Source organism: Bos indicus x Bos taurus, chromosome 8 (genome assembly GCF_003369695.1).
Source record: "Bos indicus x Bos taurus breed Angus x Brahman F1 hybrid chromosome 8, Bos_hybrid_MaternalHap_v2.0, whole genome shotgun sequence".
Classification (NCBI taxonomy): domain Eukaryota; kingdom Metazoa; phylum Chordata; class Mammalia; order Artiodactyla; family Bovidae; genus Bos; species Bos indicus x Bos taurus.
Window position 1 is genome coordinate 52,705,323 of NC_040083.1, and position 24,699 is coordinate 52,730,021.

The window sequence follows — 24,699 nt, forward strand, 5'->3', positions numbered from 1 at the left end:
TTCCACAGTAGACAATGGGTGATGCTGATTCCGTGGAGACACCTACATGAACAACTGTCTTTTAAAGTTTCACTTGCCTTCATTTGCTCTATCTCCCCTTTCTGTGCTAACCAGGGCTCCTCCCCTCACGCACAGACACCACCAATTACATTTGGTGGTGGAGGGTGGGGGTCGGGCCAGTGGCCATCCCACCATTTTTAGTGAAATTGACAAATAGACCCTCAGTGCCTGCCCATCTTTCTAGCACTTACCTTTCTAATATCACTGCTACCCAAACATGCCACTTTATTTAAAAATAACCACTGGATCTCAGAAGTGACTTAAACCCAAGAGGAAGTTTTATACACGGTTATCCCAATGCCTGCCATCTCTAGAATTATGGTGACCTCCAGAGAAATGCTAATCAAACTGCTTTACATGAAATTATTTTAGGAATGGAATTTAATATAGGTTGACACATAAAAGAAACTTGTCTTCTCAGGATACCATAGGATACAACACGCTTCCAGGCAAAAAGGCAAGAGACACAGGGTACTGATTCTAACTTTACTACTAATTAGCTGGGAATGCTCGTTCCAGAACTCCTGTCTTCTCTGCTTCTGATTCTTCATCTCTAACATAAGGAACGTGGCAGTTCATGGGGCCACAAAGAGTCGGACACAACTTACTGATTGAACCACAACAACAACATAAGGAGGTTGGAGCACATGATTGCTAAGATTCCTTTCAGTTTTAATGATCTATAACAAGTCTACAAAAGAAGGTAGATGTAAAAGAGGCACTTGCAATTTAAAAGAGAACTTACACATTTTTCATTTTAAAAAATCAAAGGAATGACTTTCCAATGGGGGAATTCCAAGTATGGCTGCACTCAAGACTTAAAGGTGACCTTTTAGGGATCCCTCCAATCATACTGCTCAAAAGAGATCTCCTTTGGCTGCTGACTTTCTCTTGAGTTTGTTTGATTAATGCTTAAATGTACAGTAGGGTATAGAAACCAAGTATGGGCAAATAAATAATCTAGTATTTAGGGAAGGAAATTTTGGTTATAAATAATGCACAATTAAAGGCTTTTAGAGGAACAAGCAACTGCTACCTCTTATAATATCACTTCCAAACACTGGGGCTTGGAAAGAATATCTGTCTAGAGGATACACTTACTCAAGACAGAAAATAAAATCCACTCAGGTATAGTATAAAGATATACTATGACCCTTAGTATGAACCAGACCCAGCAGGAAGTGAGGGTTTTGGAGTGGTGCTGTTATTGACAGATTCTGAGGCTGATCAAGCTGTTCAGCAAAGCAGGAGTAGGAATCAATAGCCACATTAGCAAGACAAGCCGGGTTCTGCTGATTTCTCAGAAAAACCTTTCCACAAAAGAAAGGTCAGCACTATGGTCAATCAGATGGTCCCCAAGGCCACTGGAGATGCAAGGCATCAATGACTCTGAGTGCAAGAATGCAGACTGACCTCAAGGACAGTGCAGCCAATTAGAGCGCTGAATTTCCTCTTTAAATTCTACTGAAGAAGAGAAGAAAGGAAAGGTAACAGCAGTGGAGCAGTCTCTAATCTTAAAGCACATGCACGTGTAAGAGATTTGAAGGTGGCAATCTTTCGGAGGAGAGGAGCAAGATTGAGGGGAGGAGGAGAAGGGGGTGACAGAGGGTGAGATGGTTGGATGGCATGACCGAATCAATGGACATGAGATTGAGCAAACTCTGGGAGATAGTGAAGGGACAGAGAAGCCTGTAATGATGTAGTCCACGGGGTAGCAAAGAGTCAGACACAACTTAGAGACTGAAAAATAATACCAAGCAAGATGGTCCTGAGCAAGAAAGTAAACCACACCATTCTTAAGAAGAAGCCACTGCCCCCTCAGCTTGGTTTTTCTCATTCACAGTCAAGTTGAGCTTCTGGCTGCATAATAAAAAGTTACTTAGAGAGGACCAGAAATGAGCCAGTATCTAGGGTTCTTGAACCCCTAGAACAACACTTGGTTGACTAGATCACCCACTTCACCTCCCAGAATATTGGAAATAAATGCAAAAATAAACAAATGGGACCTAATTAAAATTAAAAGCTTCTGCATAACAAAGGAAACTATAAGAAAGGTGAAAAGACAGCCTTCAGAATGGGAGAAAATAATAGCAAATGAAGCAAGTGACAAACAACTAATGTCAAAAATATACAAGCAACTCCTGCAGCTCAATTCCAGAAAAATAAACGAACCAATCAAAAAATGGGCCAAAGAACTAAACAGACATTTCTCCAAAGAAGACATACAGATGGCTAACAAACACATGAAAAGATGCTCAACATCACTCATTATCAGAGAAATGCAAATCAAAACCACAATGAGGTATCATTTCATGCCGGTCAGAATGGCTGCGATCCAAAAGTCTACAAGCAATAAATGCTGGAGAGGGTGTGGATTAAAAAGGAACCCTCTTACACTGTTGGTGTGAATGCAAACTAGTTCAGCCACTACGGAGAACAGTGTGGAGATTCCTTAAAAAACTGGAAATAGAACTACCATACGACCCAGCAATCCCACTGCTGGGCATACACACCGAGGAAATTAGAATTGAAAGAGACACACGTACCCCAGTGTTCATTGCAGCACTGTTTATAATAGCCAGGACATAAAATAAAATAATAGCCAGGACATGGAAGCAACCTAGATATTCATCAGCAGACGAATGGATAAGAAAGCTGTGGTACATATACACAATGGAACTCAGCCATTTAAAAGAATACGTTTGAATCAGTTCTAATGAGGTGGATGAAACTGGAGCCTATTATACAGAGTGAAGTAAGCCAGAAAGAAAAACACCAATACAGTATACTAACGCATATATATGGAATTTAGAAAGATGATAATGATAACCCTGTATGTGAGACAGCAAAAGAGACAGATGTATAGAACAGTCTACTGGACTCTGTGGGAGAGGGCAAGGGTGGGATGATCTGGGAGAATCACATTGAAACATGTATGATATCATATGTGAAACGAATTGCCAGTCCAGGTTCGAGGCATGATACAGGATGCTCGGGGCTGGTGCACTGGGATGACCCAGAGGGATGGTATGGGGAGGAAGGTGGGAGGGGTTCAGCATGGGGAACACGTGTACACTGTGGTGGATTCATGTTGATGTATGGCAAAACCAATACAATATTGTAAAGTAATTAGCCTCCAATTAAAATAAATTTATATTTAAAAAAAGAGAAGTTAGAAGGCATGGGGCTTCCCTGGCAATCCAATGGTTAAGACTTCACCTTCCAAAGCAGAGGGTGCAGGTTTGATTCCTGGTGGGGAAGCTAGGATCACACATGCCTTGTGGCCAAAAAATCTAAACACAGGACAGAAACAATGTTGTAACAAATTCAATAAAAAGACTTTAGAAAAGTTTAAAAAGAAAAGTGATAAGGTGCACAGTAAAGATTTCTTATGAGGAAAAAGATTATTAAATAGTCTGCAGGGATTTTTCTTCCTTTAGTATTCATTCCTCTGAGCAATTTAATTTATTCCATGATAGGCATCATTAGATTAGAGCATTTCTCAAACTCTCTTCTAAAATTATAAAAAGTCCAACTACTTGTTCTAATTAACCCCCACCTTCTCACCCACCCAAAAGCAATCTGAACTACTAGACATTACTCTTATCTTACATATATATTTTAAAATACATGGATACATACAGATTCACTTTCAGTCTTCTGTACCACCAAAATGTTTTACCAGCACATAAAATCAAGAATTATGAAATGAAACATTTTATTTTCCACATGGATGACCTAATGATAGTATCTTACATTGAAATCACTCCCCAAGGCATATTAGGCAAATCCCTAGCTTTTATTCCCATTGACCATCACAGTCATGCTGAAAAGTTAGGGAGGCTGTGTATTGGAAAGTATTCCCCAGGGAACTAGAGCTACAGAGAACACTAGCAAAAAGTTTGGAAAACTCTGAGTTTAACAATGTTTAAACATATGTATCATAACGCCCTTCAGACTCTTCATGTTAGTTCATTACAAATCTCCATGTGGGGGAGGGGAGAGAGAGAGCGAGAGAATATTTTACAAACTTATTGTATCACAAAACCCTTTTCCCATTGCACATCTTATGCAATTCATGTTGGGACTGCCCCTGCATTATCGTTTTGCTAAGACATGACAAATATCTACAGTTGCATTTTAGCTATGCTGTATTCAACAACATCTGACAAATGTTTGCTGATCCTCAATGTGCCAGACACTGCTCTAGGAGCTATTAACAAAGAAGGAAATCCTTGCTTTTATGTAGCCTATATTTTAATGGGGAAAATAAAATTAAAAATTAATAATAAATAAAATAGGGATAAATATTAAGAAGAAAAAAAACAGGAAATGTATTAATAACTCTGTGTGTGTCTGTCTGTCTGTCTGCATGCTGGGGAAGGGACAATGTTTTGGAGGAGATGGCCAAAGAAGGTTTCTGAGGTGATAGCTAAGTAAAGCCCCAAAGGAGGTGAGAGAGGAATTATCACATATCTGGAAAAGAAGCAGTCTGGGCAAAGAGCACAGGAAAAGTCCATAGGCGGGACTGTATCAGAAAGAAAGATTCAAATTTGATTAAAACATGGCCCTGTTTTTTATTTCTACTGTAGAGATTAGTCAGTCTTTTAAGAAACAGGTCTAACATTTTTAAAAGCCACACATGCAGGGGAAGAAGAGGGTGGGATGAATTGAAAAAGTAGCATTGATATATATATATATACTACTGTGTACAGCTAGTGAGAAGCCACACTATAAGACAGGGATCCCAGCCTGGCACTCTGTGATGACCTAAAGGGGTGGGATGGGAGGTGGGTTGGAGGGAGGGGGTCTCAAGAGGGAGGAGATATATACATAATTATGACTGATTCTCATTGTTGTCTGGCAGAAACCAACACAACATTGTAAAGCAATTATCCTCCAATTTAAAATAATAATGATAATAAAAAATAAAAGCCATGCATGTTTTAAGTACACATAATTCATGAGTCTTATACTTTACTGTAAGGACCCAGAGTCTTGCATTTGTGGTTTTTCAGACGCTTTCCCTAGGGATTCTTGGGACACTTTCAGGAGAGTCTGTGAAGTCAAATCTATTTTCATTAATGAGAAGACATTACTGGCCCTTTTAGCTGAGCAGACATGGGCACAGTGGAACAAAAGCAATGGTGGGTAAAACTGCCAGGACCTTAGCAAGAATCAAAGCAGTGGCACTAAGGTAGACCAGTAGGCGCTGCATTCTTCCCTGCCACAACCCTGCAGGACAATTACTACTGGTTTAATTTACAAATGTCCTTGACGAAACTGTTAAAGAAAACACTAAGTTAGTTAAATCTCAAACCTGGAGTAAACACATCTTTTAATACTCTGTGGTAAAAATAAGGCATATGCATAAAATATTTCTGATGCATTCTGAAGACCAATGGTTGTCAAGAAGGAAAAGGAGTTGTGCAATTAAATTATGAGCTGATTAACTCAGTTCAGTTCAGTCGCTCAGTCATGTCTGACTCTTTGTGACCCCATGGACTACAGCATGCCAGGCTTCCCTATCCTTCACCAACACTTGAAGCTTGCTCAAACTCATGTCCATGGAGTCGGTGATGCCATCCAACCATCTCATCCTCTGTCACACCTTCTCCTCCTGCCTTCAATCTTTCTCAGCATCAGGGTCATTTCTAAGGAGTCAGTTCTTCACATCAAGTGACCAAAGTATTGCAGTTTCAGCTTCAGCATCAGTCCTTCCAATGAATATTCAGGATTGATCTCTTTTCAGTCCAAGGGACTCTCAAGAGTCTTCACCAACACCACAGTTCAAAAGCATCAGTTCTTCAGCACTCAGCTTCTTTATAGTCCAACTCACATCCACACAAGACTACTGGAAAAACCATAGTTCTAACTAGATGGACCTTTGTGGGCAAAGTAACGTCTCTGCTTTTTAATAAGTTGTCTAGATGGGTCATAGCTTTTCTTCTAAGGAGCAAGTGTCTCTTAATTTCATGGGTATAGTCACCATCTGCAGTGATTTTGGAGCCCAAGAAAATAAAGTCTGACACTGTTTCCATTGTTTCCCCATCTATTTGCCATGAAGTGATGGGACCAGATGCCATGATCTTAGTTTTCTGAATGTTGAGTTTTAAGCCACCTTTTTCACTCTCCTCTTTCACTTTCATGAAGAGGTTCTATAGTTCTTCTTCGCTTTCTGCCATAAGGGTGGTATCATCTACATATCTGAGGTTATTGATATTTCTCCCGGCAATCTTGATTCCAGCTTGTGCTTCATCCAGCCTGGCATTTTGCATGATGTACTCTGCATATAAGTAGCTGATTAGCTACTTCTCACTATATATTTTTGTTTGGGAAAATATAGTTATTTTTAATAAAATACGTTATTTTGTTAACATGTAGTGGATTTATGTTATTTTTAATGAATAAATTGATGTTAAATTTTTTCCAGTTCAATTGCTGACATGGTAAATATTGATAAATGTAACATACATAAACAGAAGCTTTTCCCATCTTCAATCATTTTTAAGAGTGTAAAGGGTCCTTAGACTAGGAACTCTGAGAAACATTATACTAATAAAAGAGCAAAACTACCATGCATGGGCACATATATGAGTAAATACATACACGTATTATATATTTGAGGGTTTTTTTTGGCTCTTCTGGGTCTTTGTTGCCGCACGGGCTTTTCTCTAGATGCGGCAAGTGGAGGCTCCTCTCTAGTTGTGGCGTGTGAGCTTCTCGCTGCAATGGTCTCGGTTGTTTTGGAGCACAGGCTCTATAGAGCTTTCGGGCTTCAGTAGTTGTGGCACACGGGCTCTGTAGCTCTGTAGTTCCAGCTCCCTGGCTCTACAGCACAGGCTCAATAGTTGTGCTGCACAGGCTCATCTGCCCTGTGGCATATGGGATCTTCCCAGATCAGCGATTGAACCCATGTCTCCTGCATCAGCAGGTGGATTCTTTACCACTGAGCCACCAGGGAAGCCCTACATTTGGGACTTTTTTGATTGAAGTTCAAATAACACATTAACTATTTTTAGGTGAGCAATTCAATGGCATTCAGTACATTCAGAATGTTGGGCAACCATCACACTACCTAGTTCCAAAACATTTTCATCATCCCAAAAAGAAACCCAGCACACGTTAAACAGATCCTTCTCTTTGTCCACTTGTATCCCCAGCCCCTGGCAACCACCAATCTGCAGTCTGTATATAGGGATTTACCTATCTTAGACACTTTATATAGATTGAATCAATAATATGTGGCCTTTTGTGACAGGCTTCTTTTACTTCACATAATGTTTTCAAGGTTCATCCTCACTGTAATATGGATTGCGGGTGCTTCACTCCTTATATATTTACTTTTAATTAACTATTCATCTTCACATATTCTTTTAAGGGTATATTTATTATCTCTGATTTCCCAGGCTCCAGAATGCACCAAACAATCGGATCACATTTCAGTTTCATTTGCCTCTTGGATACTATCTGTAATGAAGAGAATGACGCTAGGAGGCCCTTGGCACCTGACTCCCCTTTTCTTGGGCACGTATCTTACTCCAGGGAAATGCATGATCTTCTGTACTATTTATACTACAAAGGCTGTTGCAAACTGATTGCAAAAATGGTCCCTCTTTTTATCCACACACCTACAAAATTGCAGCTTCTTCCATCAAGAAGAGAGGTGGGTCTATCTCTCCCCCACCCTTGAATCTGGATTGGCCTTGTGACTTGCTTTAGCCAGAAAATGAAAGAGCTCATAGGGTGGGTAAGAAAGTTAAAAGAGACAGCGTGTGCAATGTACTTAGCACAGGGCCAGGCACATAAGTCATCGTTAAGTGGTAACAATGATCATTCAGAGTACATATAGTATAAACAGCATATAACAGGCATGCTGCTCTCTGTTCCAGGAATTTTGGTTTTCATATGTTTCCCTCGTGTCTTTTCTCCTCTCCCCACTCATCTTCTGGCTGGGTCCAGATGCTATCAGTTGATAGATGGCATAACCAGATAAAGAGCTTACACAAAATACATACGGGTTACAGTTTCCAAGAAAGTAATCAATCCAGCCAACCTTGGGTTCACTACAACTCCAGGTTCACCCTGAAGGTAAAGACATTTACAACATAATCTAGTTGGGCTAGTTTAATCAAAAATATTCTCGTTGGGTAATTTTGAACCTACATTGAAGAAACAGGAAAACAGAAACAATTTATTGAGTGTCACTGTCGAAGTGCTTCACATGCACAGTCTCATTTAATCTTCACAGCAACCCTCTGAACCCCCTGGGACAGACTGTAAATTGTCCCCATTTTACAGATGAGAAAACTGAGGTTTGAAGATGTGAATAATTTGCCCAATTTTGTGGAAAGTGGTATAAGAAAGTTAAATAAGAACTGATTCTTGTTCCTCAATCTTTTAATAATAGAATCCCTTTAACCTTCTCTTTCGTTTGTAGACTCCATGTTTCGAGAGTTTTTATTTATCATGTAATAGTATTAGTTTTGAAATGCTAAAATGAATCCTTGACTTAGGAGATCTCAAAGTACTAAAGCTCCTGGTTTGGAACTGTTGAACTAGTCCCAGCTCCTCATTTGCAATTGAAGAAGCAGAAACTCAGAAAGAATCAAGGATTTGCCAAGGCCACACTGCTCCCATGTAAAAGGAAAATCACTACAATTCAGGTCTTCTCATTCCCTGTAACCATTTTATTTTCCATACAAAATTCTGCCTCTAGAACATGCCCTAGCTACAGGGACACTTTGGAACGAAGCCACCAGCAGGAGACAGAATTAAGGCAACAACCATAGAAGAGGTTTACCATGTATTTAAAATCTTCACAGCAGCTGCTCTGTATGTGCCACACCTTTTGGCTAAGTGATTATTTACTCCAAGAGAAGGTTCTGACACCACGTAAAGGGGAAAAAAATTAAGAACTATTTAAAGACAGATGACATTCAAAGTAGTTTTAAAAATACATGTAAAAATGATTCACGTGTTACTGGGATTAAGGATTTCCATAAGGGGATAGAATGCTGTAGCGGGAAGAATGCTGACTTGTGCCACCATTCTTTTAACTTGGAGCTTGTTTTATGAGATGGCATACTATCTTCCAGCCTGGTGTGATAAAGGGGGCAACAGAGAAAGAAAGCTTCACATGATAAATGGAACAGAAGCAGAACTTTATCTCAGTTCTGAGCGGAAGCTCTTAGAACCATTGCTGAACCTACCAGCAATCTTACTTTTCTTCTGCCCCAAGAGCAGCCAATCCCAAGCCACCGTTGCTCCTTTAGCCTACATCCCAGAATGAAGACAGGCTTGGAGTCACCGCTGACCCTCAGCAACTTGTAACCCAAGTGTGAAATATGCCTTATCTGCTGAAAGTCACTGACACTGAGGATTTTTGCCACCAGAACACAACCTGGTGAAAGCTGACAGATGCAAAGCAGTATCTAAAATGACTCCTAAAAATTCAAAGGTGGCTGCTGATCATCCCACAGAACCTGACATCCTGAAAGCCTTTCTGGGCTTCCCACAGGGTCAAGAGAAGCAGAATTGTGCTTAAGGGAAAAGGAATTGGAACGGGCAAAGTAGGCTGTACGAAACTGTGAACAAAGAACACATCGGAGAAGCAGAGAGACAAAGCAACAGCCAACAACAAAAGGGCATAAATAATAAAGGAACTCCATCCATAGCAAAGCAGCACATACAAGCGTGCACCACTAACACCAGGGAGGAGGGAGAAACAGAAAGTAGCAGAGCATCCAGATGCCAAAGGGCTGCCTGAAAGACAGATAAGGACTAGAAAAGAGAGGGACCAAACAGTGGTGAGAGGAACCATGAAGTTTTAAGAGAAAAAAAAGTTGGACCCCAGCTTTGTGTTTGCTCCATCAAGTCCCCTGCTCTAAGGGAAAGTGCAGTAAGGCAGCCCGTCCTCTGGGAAACATTTCCATTTCAACTGGGGGCGGGCACCTCCAGCTTCTGTTGTTGTTCAGTCCCTCAGTCGTGTCCAGCTTTCTGTGACCCCATGGACTGCAGCATGCCAGGCTTCCCTGTCCTTCACCATCTCCCTGAGTTTGCTCAAACTCAAGTCCATTGGTATTGCCATCCAACCATCTAATCCTCTATCACCCACTTCTCCTCCTGCCCTCAATCTTTCCCAGCAATTGGTTCTTTTCCAATGAGCTGGCTCTTCACATCAGGTAGCCAAAGTATTGGAGCTTCAGTTTCAGCATCCATCCTTCCAATGAATATTCAGGATTGACACACACTTTAAAGGGGCCATGAATGGTGCCTTCTGCCTCCAGTGAATCAACGCCCTGGGACCTCACTGCTGAAATTATGGTGGGGAGGAGGGTGGGCTGCTGGCCGCATCAGCATCACCTGAGCTTGTGACAAGAGCAGAATCCCAGGTCCCACCCCAAACTGCAGTGACTCAGAATCTGCACTGTACTACAATTCCAGGATGACTTTCCAACACAGGAAAGCTTAGTAAGTGCTGCCATAATGACCACTCTTCCCAAAGTAAGTGTATTATGCCCCTGATGTATGTTAAACTGGAAACATAGGTTAAGACTCTCAGGTATGCATACAGAAATTTAGCTCCAATGTTCATTAGTTATGCGCCCTTAAACAAGTCACTTGACTTTCCCTGAGCTTCAGTTTCCCCCTCTATAGACTGAGCACCATGATACCTTTCTTAAAGGACTGATGTGAAGGCCAAATGAAATAACATATGTAAGCTGCAGAGTAAATACTGATAGATGTCAGTTCTATTACTTGCTGGCCATAAGGAGGTTTTTCTGAGGGGTGAGTGGTGAGGGTAAGAAGCAGGCGAAAGATGTTTTGAGGAAATGAGGGCAAAGAGAAGGCCAGGCAAGGGAGACTGTTAATGGGAAGATACTAGCTTAACTTGAATACTCTTATCTGGTCCTCCTTGTTCTCTGCCCTCTATCTTCAGAAAAACAGTAGTGTATTCAGAAAGAAGCTGGATGCTAGAAGTCATGGCACACAAGGATTTACTTCAAGCACCTCCTCCCCCACAGGCATGCTAATTATTTAGCAGATGTGCATAATTTAACAACTACACAGCCAAGTCTCTCAGAGTCAGTGATTTCCACTCGCATCCCAACGCTTACAGGAAAATATCAACCCAAGTATATTTCCCTAGCATATATTAAAGCTTCCCAACACAATATCTATAAATAAAGTACTGTACCATATATGACTCATCCTGTTAGAGAATAGATTCCTCCTTTTTAAAAAGTCATATTAGGTTTTTAGTAAAACTGGTGTCCTATAAACCTGAAAATTTCATTAATTACAGAATTTCAAGCCCAGACTAACTTTGAGCTCTATCTCCCTAAATTTCCTTTCAGTTCAGTTTGGGTGTTTCATTTTTTTCACCACTATCAATGAATCAAACTCTTAAGAAAGATACAGGCAACCCAGGCCCTCTATTCAAGGGCTAATGTGCCCTATGCATCTTAATCTTTGTGCATATTAAATTTAGCAACCATGTGGCCTCTGTAATGCAATGGAGATAAGAAATGTTAGTCTGGAGATCTATGTGTTTCTTAGTGCAAGTCTTTTGAAAGAGAAGAATTCAGCTTAAACTACATTAAATTGCACTAAACTAAAATTACTCTATTGGAGAAGGCAATGGCAACCCACTCCAGTACTCTTGCCTGGAAAATCCCATGGACAGAGGAGCCTGGTAGGCTGCAGTCCATGGGGTCACTAGGAGTCGGACACGACTCAGCAACTTCCCTTTCACTTTTCACTTTCATGCATTGGAGAAGGAACTGGCAACCCACTCCAGTGTTCTTGCCTGGAGAATCCCAAGGATAGGGGAGCCTGGTGGGCTGCCGTCTCTGGGGTCACACAGAGTTGGACACGACTGAAGCGACTGAGCAGCCGCAGCAGCAAAATTACTCTATTGCATCAATATGGGGTGCGCTTAAAAATGGAGAAATAGTGTAAGGTGGATGGAGAGAGAGAATTTGACAAAATGACACCTCTTTCATAAGAAGGAAAGAGCTCCTGTTACAGTCAATTAAATTCCCTTCCCCTCATTACAAAGATCTCTCAGCCAAAATTGACATAAGCGATATCCAGGCACCTGGCACCCCACCGCGGTATGAAGGATGCTGTCCACAGGCCCTCCAGAGACCTGCCTCTCAGGTCCCTCTCTTCTGTCACAGGTGACAACCTGGTCTCCAGAGCCTGGGGGGCTCAGCACACTTCCACCAATGACACACCCACGAATCTCATATCTGCAAACTGTTCATCAGAGGCCATCTCACAATACTGCAAAGCTCAGCTGGCTTGCTTTGCTGTGTGCTTCCTGCAACATGACTTCAGTCCGAATGTGTTTCATCATTGGATATTCCCCTCTTAGACATGGGCTCTACGTTTTTACTCAGTCATTTTCTCTTATGGAGATGGAACCAAGCAAGCAAACTCCAACTGAAACCTTTAGACTACCTTTTGAAAGTGTAGACCAGTTTTTGTACCTACTGATAAGATTGGAAGCAAAGGCATGGAACTCAGAAGACACTCTCTACTCAGCTCTGCCACTTAACTGGCTGCATGTCCTTGGGCAAGGCTGGATTTCACCTCTGGCCTTTTTCTTCTCCTCTGTGATGTAGATATAATAACATGTCCTACCAAAGGTTTATCAAATAAGATCACATAGGTGGAGGCAGTTATGAAGTGTAATACTATGGCTTGAATTACCATACCAAGTATAACAGCAACTAGCTTGACTGCTCCATAAGGCTCAGGCTTGTTTTATCTTGTTTTTAATAATTCAGCTGGTGCTGCTAAGTCGCTTCAGTCGTGTCCGACTCTGTGCGACCCCATAGATGGCAGCCCACCAGGCTCCCCCGTCCCTGGGATTCTCCAGGCAAGAACACTGGAGTGGGTTGCCAGTTCCTTCTCCAATGCATGAAAGTGAAAAGTAAAAGGGAAGTCGCTCAGTCGTGTCCGACTCTTCGCGACCCCATGGACTGCAGCCTACCAGGCTCCTCCGTCCATGGGATTTTCCAGGCAAGAGTACTGGAGTGGGGTGCCATTGCCTTCTAATAATTCAGAGAGGAAGTCAAAAGAAAAAGAGAAAGTGGCAGATTCTGCTTTAGTCCCAGGCAACATGTGTAACTGACGCGGCATAGATTGTATTATGATTGTCTTAATTTAACAGCATGGCAGCTTCAGAGTATTTGATCAGACTCATGTTTTTTAAATTAGTGTAGTACTGCACAGTCTCTCAAATTTGTCAAGAGCACAGACCTAGGTGTCAAGAGACCTGAAAATTTTATTTGACTCTTTCACAATGTTCTGTGGAACAATTTAACCTTTCTGAGTCTAAGTCTTAAAATTTGGTGGGTTTCACTCAGAAATCAATTTGGAAAGATTTAGCAAGAAACTTGAGACTGTTTATATCTTTTGCTCCAATAATTACATATTTGAAAAACTGTTTTAAGGACTTAATCCTAAACAGCACAACATGTTTAGGTACAAAGATATTTGTTATAGTATAATTAACAGCAGAAAGAAGACAATCAAAATGTTCAACCACAGTATATTTTTTATAAAAATATATGCTATCATTTAAAATGTTGACTCAGAATGCTATGTTATTACATAGGGAAATATTTAATAAGCTATGTTAAGTAAAATAAAAATCAGGGTACCCAATGTACGAATGTTGTTTAGTTGCTAAGTCATAACTGACTCTTTTATGACCCCGTGGACAGAACGTAATGTCCACATGAGTTTGAGCAAGCTCTGGGAGTTGGTGGTAGACAGGGAGGCCTGGCGTGCTACAGTCCATGGGGTCACAGAGAGTCAGACATGACTGAGCGACTGAACTGAACTGACTGTGGTTTAATCTAATATTCATTTTCAATTTTTACTGTGATCATCGGGAGAACTTTTTTTTCTTTTTAGATTTTAGGCAAATTGAAAACATGGTCTTAGGAAATGTATACAGGTCATATATATAGGTCATATATATAGTCTTGGTCACTCAGCTGGTATCCGACTCTTGGCGACCCCATAGACTGTAGCCCACCAGGCTCCTCTGTCCATGGAATTTCCCAGGCAAGAATACTGGAGTGGGTTGCCGTTTTCTTCTCCAGGGGATCTTTCCAACCCAGGGGTCCAACCTGTGTCTCCTGCATTGGCAGGGGCCGGGGGCGGGGGTTGGGGGGGTACGGTTCTTTACCTTCTTTACCGCTGAGCCACTAGGGAAGCCCAAAATGTATTAATATCCTATTTTAATCCACACAGGAAAGAATAAGAAAACTCCTTGCCATAATATTGCCAATAGCCATGCTCCAATGAAAATGAGTCATTTTTAAGCTTTTCCCATTGTTTACAGTTCATTTTCAGCTTTCCTCTATTTCCCAAATTTGCTTTAATGTTTATAATTTTATAAATAAACAAAGCATAAAACATAATATTAGGAGGTTAAAATAGACAGTCTAAAGTCACCTATTGCAGTGTTAAGGATCTAGCCTTGTATCACAGTCTCAAATGTAAAGGTCTGTGATTAAAATAACCCATAGTGTCAAAGCAAGAAATCACTAATAAAAGTTTACAGCTACAGAATGCTGTTTAAACACACAGAATCTCAATGCCTGTTCCCACAGCACTCCCAGAAGTGACGGGACAGGGTGTGTCCAGTGTAACACAGCAATCAGGGTGGATGCATATAAATCTTTCTGAGAGCAAAAGTCCAATGAAGAGGCCAGTAGTCAGAAGCATGACTCCATGTTTATGAGATACATCAGAGCAGTCTATGTAAATGCCAGTCTATGAAACCCTGTGTGTGTGTGAACTGATTTTTACAGCGATGTCATGCTTGGTCAGCAGGCTATTTTGACATGGAATAATCCCACAGATGTGAAAAATACATTTCCCCATCATTAGGCTCAGAGTGATATAACAGTATGGAGAGCTAATGAACTTTTCAAAATGTTTTAAAAGCCAGTTCTGGAATGGCATTTTGGTCTGCATCCACCACAGTGAGTTTATGTCTGGATTTTTTGGAGACTGGAAAAAAGAGTGATGGAGCTTCAGGCCAAGGTCCAAGGGTAGGCAGCCAAGTGACAAGCTCATGACGAGTTGCACACCAATGAGGTGGCTTTGCTTTCTGCACGGCTTTATGTCAGATTCACAAAAATTCAGCTATAGGATAAAATTCTCCCTCTGGTTTATCTTTTTCTATGACCTGTTCCCTGGTGGCTCAGACAGAAAAGAACTACCTGCCAAGCAGGAGACTCAAGTTTGATTCCTGGGTTAGGAAGATCCCCTGGAGAAGGAAATGGCAACCCACTCCAGTATTCTTACCTGGGAAATTCCATGGACAGAGGAGCCTGGTGGGCTACAGTCTATGGGGTTGCCAAGAGTCGGATACCAGCTGAGTGACCAAGACTATATATATGACCTGTATACATTTCCTAAGACCATGTTTTCAATTTGCCTACAATCTAAAAAGAAAAAAAAGTTCTCCCGATGATCACAGTAAAAATCGAAAATGAATATTAGATTAAACCACAGTCAGTTCAGTTCAGTCGCTCAGTCATGTCTGACTCTCTGTGACCCCATGGACTGTAGCACGCCAGGCCTCCCTGTCTACCACCAACTCCCAGAGCTTGCTCAAACTCATGTTCATCAAATCAGTGATACCATCCAACCATCTCATCCTCTGTTGTTCCCTTCTCCTCCTCCCTTCAATCTTTTCCAGCATCAGGGTCTTTTCCAATCAGTCAGTTCTTCACATCAGGTGGCCAAAGTATTGGAGCTTCAGCTTCAGCATCAGTCCTTCCAATGAATATTCAGGACTGATTTCCTTTAGGATTGACTGGTTTGATCTTAAAGCACAAGGATTGGTCAAAATTCTGTTCACCTTTCTTTGAAAAAATCCAGGCCTCCCCAAGTCAATGGCTTTGGGAGTCCATTTATATGGTAGCTGCCGAAGGATGAGAGAATTGTACCTGATATTTCATTTGGGAGATGCTGCATGCAAACCAAACCAGGTTGCTAAGGGCAGAGAAGAGATGAAAGTGTTAACAAAGCAGAGGATGGAGGCCAGAGAGCGACCTGCCCTCAGCCTCCCTGGAGAGGGACTTGGGGACACTGCTGTCCCAGAGAAGCAACTGAGCACGTGTCCTCTCAGACATACCAGTGGCAGGGGCAGCTAATCTCCCCACCTGTCACACACTTCTGTCCTCTCAGGGAAAGGTGCTGGTCTGGCCAGAAACATGGGCCACTTGCTAGAGAAAATGTGTATGAAGAGTGTGAGACAAGCAAAACACTCCTCCATCAGGCTGAGCTTCTTCCCTGGGCCCTTCCTTCTTTTCCATTGTGGAAAGCAAGAAGCAAACAGGTACATCTCTCTTTTGCCCCTTCAATTAATAGATAATTTAATGTATTTATTTACGGCTGTGCTGGGTCTTGCTATGCAGGCTCTTCTCTAGTTGCACTGAGCGGGGGCTACTCTCTCTTTGGGGTGCGAAGGCTTCTCATTGTGGTGGTTTCCCTTGTTGCAGAGCACGGGCCCTAGGGCACTGGGGCTTTGGTAGTTGTGGCACATGGGTTCAGTAGTTGCAGCTCCTGGGCTCTAGAGCACTGGCTCAATAGTCATGACGAATGACCTTAGTTGCTGCACAGCACGTGGGATCTGCCTGGATCAAGAATCAAACCTGTGTCTCCTACATTGGCAGGCAGATTCTTTACCACTGAGCCACCAGGGAAGCTCCAACAGATCATTTTTTCACAGCAAAAAAAGACCTAATTGAACTGTTGGGCTTCTTTAAAAATAAGCCACTTATTCTTCTTTATTTTTTTAATTTTTATTGAAGTATAGTTGATTTATAATGTGTTATTTTCAGGTGTACAGCAAAGTGACTCAGTCACATGTAAATTTGTTTTCAAATTATTTTCCCATTATTATAAAATATTGCATATAGTTCCCTGTCCTATACAGTAAACCAAAAAAGCCACTTTAATTCTTAAAGTCCTGTTGTTTCCAACTGAAAGAAAGAAATGGGTCCTACAATGGGGAAATCTTTCATTAAAACTTTCCAAATAATAGAAAATCCATCCGCAGGAAGCCCCTCCCTCTCCAGTTGTTCTTAGGGATCTTATTTTACAGGCCCAAGGTCATTGCTGCAACTTCTTTATGGAGCCCAGAACCAGAGTAAAGTTCTTGACTCAGAATGGGAGTGTAGAGTGGGGCTTCTCACATCTCATATGTGCCATGGGCCTATTTATGCTTTCCCACATCAGGCTCACATTTATAGCACCATCATCACTCTCCATCCTGACTCATGATCACTTGCTATAAACCATGACATTTCACATATCTGGCTTCACTTAAGAACGAGCTCAGCCATGCAAGGGAGTTTTCCAGACAACTGAAGCTTACCCTCCATGTAACAACTGCTGTTCTATTTTTTTTTTAACATTAATTATCTGAGTTGGATTTTTTTTATGAAATTGCTTACATACCCCCACCTTCTCTTAAACAGGACACCAAGCTTAAATAATTTTTCTTCCTTGACTATTCAGGGTCATTACTGTGAACTTTCTGCCATTGATGTTATGGCCGCCAGAGTCTGTGCAGGTGTTCAGGACTGCTTACCCTACATCAGATGGAATGCCACCTGCTGAGCATCTGGGCCCACTTCTTGGAAGTCTGTTTGCCTGTTTTGTTTGTGCAGTTCCCTATTGTATGTTACCAGCAATGGCAACCTCTGGCTCCCACTCCTCCCACACCCCACTCAGAGAAACAAATCCTGTCAAAGCCCAGCTTAAATAATGAGGATGACATAAAATCGGTGCCAGCATTTGTGAGTCTGCTGCATTCCCATCATTCTCATGACTTTCAGATATCATCATACCAATCAGCTCAGAAAGACAATTTAGGGGATTTTCCTGTGAGAAAAGAACTAATTCTCAAGGTAGGTTTTTAATACTCAATGGCAGTTGTCTGAAGGAAGGCTGCCTTTGTGTAATTTTCAGTTTTCTGGAAACTTTGAACTCCAGACACATGAATGAGCTCTTACTCTTGCAGATAACTCATCCTGAGCTTTTGGAAAGATTTTCTTCTATGTCTAACCACTTTTCAAACTTTCCTCCCCTCGAATGCTGTTTTTCTTTGCTTTTCTCCTACTTCCTTTCCAATTCCATCCCCACCCTTCTTCTTTCCTTTCTCCCTCTTTTCCTTCACTCCCATGTGTGGGTCCCTAGTACATCCAGTAGTCTTCTGCACCATTGCTAAGCTGGCAGTCTGGAGAGCAGAAGTGAAGCAAATAGCAGAAATCTTAACTCCTAACCTCAGCTCTTCTTGCCAGCTGTGACACCCAGGCTGTGCTCACTCTATCTATACTTACTCACTCAGCCAAATCCAACTTATCTGTCTCCAGCAAGAGAGTGACAATAATGAAGGGAAAAAAGGTACAAATGACCTTATTTACAAATCAGAAATAAATCCATAGATATGGAAAACAAACTTATGGTGACCAAAAGTGAAAGGAGGGGAAAAACAAATAAGGAGTTTGGGATTAACATATACACACCACATAACTTATATGCAGAGTACATCATGAGAAACGCTGGACTGGAAGAAACACAAACTGGAATCAAGATTGCCAGGAGAAATATCAATAACCTCACATATGCAGATGACACCACCCTTATGGCAGAAAGTGAAGAGGAACTAAAAAGCCTCTTGATGAAAGTGAAAGTGGAGAGTGAAAAAATTGGCTTAAAGCTCAACATTCAGAAAACGAAGATCATGGCATCTGATCCCACCACTTCATGGGAAATAGATGGGGAAACAGTGGAAACAGTGTCAGACTTTATTTTTCTGGGCTCCAAAATCACTACAGATGGTGACTGCAGCCATGAAATTAAAAGACGCTTACTCCTTGGAAGGAAAGTTATGACCAACCTAGATAGCATATTCAAAAGCAGAGACATTACTTTGCCAACAAAGGTTCCTCTAGTCAAGGCTATGGTTTTTCCTGTGGTCATGTATGGATGTGAGAGTTGAACTGTGAAGAAGGCTGAGCGCCGAAGAACTGATGCTTTTGAACTGTGGTGTTGGAGAAGACTCTTGAGAGTTCCTTGGACTGCAAGGAGATCCAACCAGTCCATTCTGAAAGAGATCGGCCCTGGGATTTCTTTGGAAGGAATGATGCTAAAGCTGAAACTCCAGTACTTTGGCCACCTCATGCGAAGAGTTGACTCACTGGAAAAGACTCTGATGCTGGGAGGGATTGAGGGTGGGAGGAGAAGGGGACGACAGCGGATGAGATGGCTGGATGGCATCACTGACTCGATGGACGTGAGTCTGAGTGAACTCCGGGAATTGATGATGGACAGGGAGGCCTGGCCTGCTGCGATTCATGGGGTCGCAGAGAGTCAGACACGACTGAGCAACTGATCTGATCTGATCTGATATATAAAATAGATAACCAGCGAGGACCTACTGTATAGCATAGAGAACTATACTCAATAATTGATAACCAATAACAGAAAAGAATCTGAAAAAGAATATATATACACATATCTATGAAATGGAATCGCTATGCTATACACCTGAAACAAACACAACACTAAGTTGTGAATGTGTGTGAATCAACTATACTCCAATTAAAAAGATAATGTGTATGAATATGTTTAATAATGATATGGAAATTATGGTTAATAGTGAGTTTAAAAGAATTCTTTTGACTATATTCAGAACCTGGGATTTGAACTGGAGCTCACATTTAATTGTACATTATTCATAAATGAAATGGTAATGATAAAATTACAGAGGAAAAAGGTTTGGCTCAAAATGCATTTTTGAGAACTTCACTATATTGTTGTTATTGTTGCTCGTCACTCAGTCGTATCCGACTCTTTGTGGCCCCATGGACTGCAGCACGCCAGGCTTCCCTGTCCTTCACTATTTCCTGAAGTTTGCTCAGACTCATGGCCATTGAGTTGGTGATGCCATTCAACCATCTCATGCTCTGTCACCTCCTTCTCCTGTCCTCACTCTTTCTCGGCATCAGGTCTTTTCCAACTAGTCAGCTCTTCCCATTGGGTGGCCAAAGTATTGGAGCTTCAGCATCGGCATCAGTCCTTCCAATGAATATTCAGGGTTGATTTCTGATTTGATTTTGAGGATTGACTGACTTGATCTCCTTGTTGTCCAAGGGACTCTCAAGAGTCTTCTCTAGCAGCACAGTTTGAAAGCATCAATTCTTTGGCACTCAGCCTTCTTTATGGCCCAACTCTCACATCCATACATGACTGCTGGAAAAGCCATAGCTTTGACTATATGGACCTTTGTCAGCAAAGTGATGTCTCTGCTTTTTAATACTCTGTCTAGGTTTGTCATAGCTTTTCTTCCAAGGAGCAAGTGTCCTTTAATATTATATATAATACTACTAAATCTAAATAAGTTTCTAAATTGAAATAATGTTTGCACATATTTTCATGTATCAGTTCTTAACATAAGAAATCTAAAAAGCAGAAGGAAGCTTACTGTAGGACATTAAAAACTCAGTTGTTTGTTCAAAAAAAATGAGGAATCTGGAAAACCAAAAATTGTACTCACAACTTTGATAGCAACTAAGGGGCAAATTCTAACTTTTTAAAAAATCCATTCTCATTATCAAAAATTCACTAAATACCCACAATATTTCCAGTCACTCTAAAAGCTAGTCACAGGCCCTATCTTCCAAGTAGTTTATTGGTCTTTTATTTTTCTTTCACTTGGGCATACAGTGAAACAGTCTCCCAATTTATTCAACTAAATCATAGATAGTCCCACACCATAACTTTCTCATAGTAGGTTCTCAATAATATTGATTGATTAGTCAATTATCCAAGGATATTTTAATATAAAATAATCAAAAACAGAGAAATGAACCTCTCTTGGGTCAAAGTTAACTCACTACCCAACACTCCCATAAAACTGCCAAGTTGTTTGCATTTTATTTAAAGAAAATGAAATGTTTCAGGATATTGGTGGGAAGACACAGATGTGGGAGTGGGTCCTGGAATGGTAGTCAGATGACCTGGGAGCAAACACTGGCTCTGTTCTCTACTGACTTGAAAACTTGGGCAAACTTCTTGCCCACCTGAACCTCAGTTTCCTCAACTGCAAAAGGAAATAATAGCTACCTCACAAGGCTGTTTTGAGTATTAAGCAGAAAAATATATTTCTTAGGGATAAGACAGATAGTCAACAAATTTCAGTCAAATTAAAATCATCCCTGTTTCTATAAAATGTAAATAGGGCTTCCTGGCTCTCCTATTCACCGTGATCATTTTCGTGTTTTTATTACTGTGGGTGAAAGAGATATTCTTGTCTTAGTACATACACACCTGCAACAGTCTTAATGTCATTTGACTGATGAGGCCAGTCTGGAAGGCCTTCAACTTTCCTATCAAGGACTGAAAAATCTTCCCTGCTAGTCTCATGACATTAGTGCTGGCCCAGAAGCAGCAGAACAAGCTGGGCCAGCTTGGTGAAATGGTTGGGATTGGGGGTCTAATTTTTCCCCTTTGGACCACATAGTGGAAGATCTAAGGCTCCAGTAGTTCCACTCTGTCTACTGATGCCCAGTGTGGTTTTGCAGAGTGCCCATACCCTTCCTTGCCTCTCTCCAATCCATCCATGCTTTAATCCACCAATTCTTACAGATTCCAAGCAATTAGCATAAAAACTAGGCTCATTATTTTACAGTAACATTTTGTACAAAGTGTGTACCACATAAAATCACTGTATGGCACTCCTCGACCTTAACATTTCTCATCTCCTTCTAGTAAACCAACCCGAATTCCCATATACTATGGCCAGCCCTTCTCCAGATTCAGGTCTCTAAAAGTCTGCATCTGCTTATCCATTTATTCATTTTTTGGCCACTATAGTGTCTTATGAGTTCTGCAAGGCTTTTATCTTATGGTTCCATTCATTCTAAAAACACTTCCACCTTTTTGTGCTTAGCACAGTCATGGCTCAGGGCTTCCCTGGTGGCTCAGTGATAAAGAATCTGCCTGCCAATGCAAGAGACACAGGAGACAAGGATTTGATCCTTGGGTCGGGAAGATCCCCTGAAGTAAGAAATGACAACCCACTCCAATATTCTTGCCTGGAAAATTCCATGGACAGAAGAGCCTCATGGGCTACAGTCCATGAGGTCTCAAAGACTGGGACACATGCAGTCATGACTCATGGCCCCAAGAAGCCCCTGAAGGCTGGAGCAGCTCCAAACCATCCAATGCTGAGTAAACTGACCGGGGCATTTGCTCCTCATCCATCAACTGGTCCCCACGAGCTGAGAGGGTACCTTCCCCTCATCTTTTACTAAGGAACAGATTAAGTATTTGCTGACAGGAAATGAAGTAAAGAAGATCTGCATGCAATGGCTCATTAAGACTGATGGCAAGGTCCAAATTGATACAGCCCACCTGCTGGCTTTAAGGATGTCACCAGCATTGGCAAGAAAGGGGAAAACTTCTGTCTGATTTGCAACACAAGGGTGGCTTTGTTGTTCACTGAATTATACCTGAGGAGCCAGGTACAATTTGTGCAAAGTAAGAAAGATCTTTGTAGCACCAAAAATCCCTCATCTGGTGACCCATGATGCTTGTATCATCCACTATCCTGATTCCCTTCCAAAATGAATGACTCCACTGAGATTGATTTCAAATCTGGCAAGATGACTGATTTCAACAAGTTTGATACTGGTAACCTGTATATGGTGACCAGAGTCACTACCGTGGGAAGAACTGAACAATCTTCTGCTGCGATCACTAACAGAAAGAGACAACCTAGTCCTCTTGGTGTGGTTCATGTGAAAGACGCCAACAGCAGCATCATTGCCTCCCCATTCTCCACCATTTTTGTTATTGCAAAGGCAACAAACCATGGATTTCTTTTCTGAGAAAAAAGTATCTGTCTAACCATTGCTGAACACAGAGACAAGAGATTGGCAGCTAAAGAGAGCAGTGCGTCAAATGATCTCTAGGAAATATGATTGGAAGGGTCTTTGGGCTTAACTGGGCTTCCAAGGTGGTGGTATTGGTAAAGAATCCATCTGCCAATACAGGAGATGTAAGAGACATGGATTCAGTCCCTGGGTCAGGAAGATCCCCTAGAGGAGGGCATGTCAACCCACTCCAGTATTCTTGCCTGGAGAATCCCATGGACAGAGGAGCCTGGTGGGCTACAGTCCACAGGGTGGCAAAGAGTTGGACACAACTGAAGCAACTTAGCCCTCACGTAGGGCTTAATTAAAGATAATGAGGAATGATTAATTGCCCAAAAAAAGCTTCTCACAAACAAACAAAGGCCATTTACTGAGCTTCAGGCACTGCACCAGGTTCTGGAGTACAGGTCTCTGGAACAAATCCATACAGAGACCTTGGTCCCTACTCTCATTAATCAAACACACATGCCCAATAGAGATATAATAACAAGCTACGATAAATGATCTAAAAACATCACCCAAAACCTTGACTTAGACTCATGAACTGGGAGGTTGGGTGGAAAGGGGTCATTCAGCAAAGTTTTCCCTTCATCTTCCCCTGATCTGAAGAAGAGTTAGGGGTTATTTAAACCAGGAGAAGGAGCCAGCAGAAGCTGGGCAGCAGATGAGTCAGATCCTAGGGTCAGGGTAAGAGAGTTGTCTATTCTCCTAAGAGCAATGGGAAGTGATAAGAAGGATTTAAGGGAGTGATGTGACAGAAATAAAAGACACTTTCACATTGGCTGGCAGCAATGGGAAGGAGAGCGGTCTGCAGGGGATCAATTGGCTAGCTGGCCATTGGAATCATCTGGATGTCTGAGATACTGTGGGTGGGGAAGGGATAGAGGAAAAGGAAGATCCCAGTTGGAGAAACCAGACAAATACTAATGACATTCACTGAGACAAGGAACTGCAGGAAAGGACACCTTGGGGGCAAAGGGACAAAAGTAGCTATTGTTTCAAGCTCTGTGCCGAGGGCTGTAGGTACATTATTTTGGCTTTCTGATAAGGCTGCAAAGCTGGTATCATTATCTCATTTTTCAGATTAAAAACCCAAGGCTGTAATATCAGCTTAATTTTTCTGACCCAACCTTTGTGGATCGAATTTTTCAGGGCGATCTAGTGCCCAATTAGCCTCCCAAGAGCTCTTAAGAAGAAAGATGACTTTTCCTTAGAAACCAAAGCCCAAGGCCACAGAGCTCAGATAGAAATGGATTTGGAACGTTGCCAGGCTTTGAGTAGGTTACTCTGGGACCTGTGGCAGGGTGGCCATGTGTGATTGTGCATAATTACAATGTGCACAAATGTAATATTGTAATAATACAATTACAATCATAATGCAATGTGTGATTGCATACTGCACAAACCCAGAGAACACCAGTCATATCAAAGTTCCTGTGAATTCTGCCTCCTGAATACATCAGCCCTGCCCCTCCCCAGTTCCTTTTCAAAGAAAGACTCCAAGCTCCATCACTCTAGGGTTCAAAAAGAATCAGTGACCAAGGCAACACCATGCACTTGACCTCTCTGGTCCCAGAGCTTCTTTCCTCTTTTGCAGCCTTCACTCAGACCCAGGTGTTTACCCCTCACCCTTTTCTCTGCTCATCTAGGACCCTAA

At 41.7% G+C, this 24,699-nt stretch overlaps 1 protein-coding gene and 1 pseudogene across 9 annotated transcripts in view; one reads left to right on the forward strand and one right to left on the reverse strand.

The window, feature by feature from the left end:
- The window catches only part of PRUNE2 (prune homolog 2 with BCH domain), a 292,420-nt gene that overhangs the window by 261,016 nt on the left and 6,705 nt on the right, over nucleotides 1–24,699 (reverse strand). The window lies entirely within an intron of this gene.
- LOC113897860 lies at nucleotides 22,278–23,081 on the forward strand (annotated as a pseudogene).